A 4,014-nucleotide genomic window follows, 5' to 3' on the forward strand; every position below is an offset into this window, starting at 1 on the left:
GATAGTTTTATGCATGAAATTGAGTTCAAGAGATGTGAAGCTGATCATTGTTGCTATATCAAGTTCTTTGACAATTCCTATATCATCTTAATAGTGTATATAGATGATATGCTCATTGCAGGGTCTAGCATTGAGGAGATCAATTATTTGAAGAAACAATTGTCAAAACAGTTGCAATGAAGGATTTGGGAGCTGCAAATCAAATCCTTGGTATGAGAATCATTAGAGATAAGGCTAATGGTATATTGAAGCTTTCACAGTCGGAGTATGTGAAGAAAGTTCTTAGCAGATTCAATATGAATGAAACCAAATTTGTAAGCAAACCCTTGGGTAGTCATCTTAAACTGAGCAAAGAACTGTCACCGAAGACAGAAGAAGAAAAGGATTACATGAGGAAGGTGCCCTATGCTTCAACTATTAGCAGCTTGATGTATGCTATGGTGTGTACAAGGCCAGACATTGCACATGCAGTGGGAGTTGTGAGTAGATTCATGAGTAGGCCTGGAAAGCAGCATTGGGAAGCAGTTAAGTGGATTCTAAGATATTTGAAGGGCTCATCAGATATATGTATTTATTTCACGGGTGCAAGTTTGAAACTGCAAGGTTATGTAGATGCTGATTTTACTGGAGATACAGATAATAGGAAAAGTACTACATGGTACATCTATACATTGAATGGCACTACAGTTAGTTGGATTTCTCAATTGTAGAAAGTTGTTGCTCTCTCTACAACAGAAGCAGAGTATGTTGTTGTTACAGAAGCTAGCAAGGAGATGATCTGGTTACAAATTTTTTGGCAGAATTGGGAAAGAGGCAGGAGAATAGTATTTTATTCAGCGACAGCCAAAGTGCCATTCATCTTGCTAGGAATTCAGCATTTCATTCAAGAACCAAGCATATACAGTTAAGGTATCATTTCATTCAGACTTTATTAGAAGATAAAGTGTTGGTTCTTGAGAAGATTCCAGGCAATGAAAATCCAACTGATATGTTAAGCAAGGTAGTTATTGTTGACAAACTGAAGCTATGCAAAGCTTCAGTTGGTTTGAGTACCTGATGATTAGAAGGTTTTGTCGCCGGCCTATTGTTCAGCTGTGTTCCTTTGAAAATTTGAAGCTTGCGAACTTGGATGAGATCAGTCTCCAAGTGGGAGATTGTTGAGTTGTGTGGAGCCTGATTATACTGAACACCACTTGTGTTATTTAGAAATTTCTTGAGAAGTATTTTGGAAATTTCCATTGTACTAGGGTTTTTTTTCTTTTTCCCCCCTCTTATATATATATTTTTCATCCTTGTAAAAGTTTTTTTTGGGGAAGAAAATAGTGAAATCAGCAGGCAGCAGTGGAGGAAGTCTCCCACAAGTGGAATCCAAATATAAGCTGGTCAAGCTTAGCCAGATATAAAAATACTGATTATTGAACATGCATGACTCTGGAACCATGCAAGTCCCTAGTTCTGGAATTGTTCACATAACTAAATCGTTTGGCATTGTTGTTAAATTTTTGTTTTTGTTGCCAATTCTAAATTTTGAAAACAAAATAAGAAAAACTGTTTGGTAAGGTGTTTTTGTTTCGAAAAATTTTGAAAACAGCACCCATGTTTCCAAAAAAAAGTGGAAACATAATTTTTATGTTTTCAACTATTTTGAAAACGTTTCCAAAACATTAACTTAACCCATTAATGACATTAATTGTTTTCTCTTCTCATAAGCATTAATGGTTAAGATTAACGTTTCAAGATTTTCAACTATTTTTTCTTCATAATTGCTTTTCTTGGTTTTTCCGATCTCAAAATTTATTTTCTTCCATTTTTTTAGATTTATTTCTAATTTTTTTAAGTCAGTTAGGAAATTTAAGATAAATATAGTTAGAGATTTGAGATTTTTTTTGTGTGAAATCTCCTTTAATTTTTTTTCTTTTTAAAATTATCCTAATTTTCACAAAAAAATCTATATATCATATGTTCCTTTTTTTTTGTCACTAATACAAATTTATAAAAATTTGACATCTCTATATTTTATATTATTTTTATAAAAATATATAAAAAAAACTTTGTTTACTAATGCGACTTAATTTTGTGTACTAATATAAAAAATTATAAAAATTATATTAATATAAATTAAGAAAATAATACAAAATTTTACAATATTATTATTATTTTTCTTTTGTGCTTTTTTGCTTTCCCAAACATAAAACTTTGGTATCCAAATATGTTTTTGTTTTCAAAAAAATTAGTAAGAAAACAAAAACAAAACAAAATCGAAACCAAAACAAAACAAAAACAAAAAACAAAAAAACAAAAACAATGTCAAACGACCCTTAAATATGTATATTTTACAAAAATTTAAGATTTAAATTAGAATTTAGAGTTTAGAATTTAAGATGTATATTTATATAAGTTGTGATTTCACGAACTTGGTTCTGTGGGAATCACGGTGGAACCTAGACATGGCTTTATAATAAATCTAAAAAAAATAAAACTTGATTGTTGTGACGTCATTTCTTAGTTTCACTATGATTTCCACGTAACTGAGTATATGTGATCACAACTCTATTTACTCCCCCGTTCCTAAATACATGTCATTTTAAGAACAAAATTTATTCCAAAATAATTTTCGTTTTACAATATCAAGGTAATATTTATTCTTTTTTTTTCTAATTTTATCCATCTTTAATTTTTTAAGTTATATAAATAAAGAGAATAATATTTATAGTCCAAAAAAAATATATGGTTTTAAGAGAAGAATAGTTTAGTAATTTGGTTGTTTTTTATATTAAAATTTAAATAATTTAATGTCATTTTTAATTTTTGTGCAATATTTGTAAACGATATATATTTAGGAAGAGGGAGGAAGGGAGTATATGATTATAAGTATATATACAATACTAGAACCAGGGATTTTTTTGGTTTACTTGAGAGAGGTATAAAGAGTTCGGATTAGTTATTTTGTCTTATTTCAGAACCAGGGCACAAGATATGAATACAGAGAAAGGCGGCTAGGGGTAGCCGCATGATGGTATGGCGGGGCCCACAGATTGAGTGGAAGAGGACGGCAGCATGACAAGTGTCTTGCGTACGACGACCGAAAGAGGTTCAGGGATGGGGCCCGCACGTGCTCTTGACGTTTTGGCTTCAAATCCAAGCAAAGCATCCAGAAATTACTACTTGTGGGGTCACTGAGAAGGTTTGTACTAGGGATGTAAATAGGGTCGGACAGGGCGGAGAATGGGATCCCCATTCTCATCTCCTTTTCTCACGGAGTAGAGATTCCCCGTCTCTAAAGTCTTCGTGGGGAAAAATTTTTTCCACTCACTTTTCTGCGGGGATTTTCACAGGGTCGAGGAATCCCAGACCCCCACTAATTATTTTTATTACATAAACTTCTAATAATACTATGTATCAAAAAATATATATATATATATTTATTTATTTATTATTTAAATAGAAGACCTATTTGACACTTGTCAATTTCTCATAAAAATTTTACCAATATTATTTTAATAATATTAAAATATTTATAACATAATACTAAATTATATTATTTTAAACTAATTTTTATTATTTTATCTCATAATATATAATAAAATTAATTTTTAAAGTTGATAAATAGCTTATTTTTATCTAATCTTAATTTTACCTTAATTTTTATAGAAAATAAAAAAATTATTAAATTTTTTTAAAAAAAATTCATATAATTATATTCGTACATCACACGGGAGTAACACTAGTATTACTAAAAGTCTAAAACATTATTAATAAATACCAAAAATATATTTTTTAAAATCCAAATATTTGGTCCTTATAATCTTATATTCATATTGAATTTTTTTAAAAAATAGATAATTGTTAAGAATATATATGTTATAAATGTAAAGATAGTAATAAGAATAGAGAGCCAGAGTATTTACCAAAAACCCTGAAGAAGCAGTTAACTGCTCTTCTTTTATTTCTCTCTTTTCTTTTCTTCTTCTCATATATTTTCAAAGTATACAAAATGAGGGGTATTTATAGGGT

Source organism: Dioscorea cayenensis, chromosome 16, assembly GCF_009730915.1.
Source record: "Dioscorea cayenensis subsp. rotundata cultivar TDr96_F1 chromosome 16, TDr96_F1_v2_PseudoChromosome.rev07_lg8_w22 25.fasta, whole genome shotgun sequence".
Classification (NCBI taxonomy): Eukaryota; Viridiplantae; Streptophyta; class Magnoliopsida; order Dioscoreales; family Dioscoreaceae; genus Dioscorea; species Dioscorea cayenensis.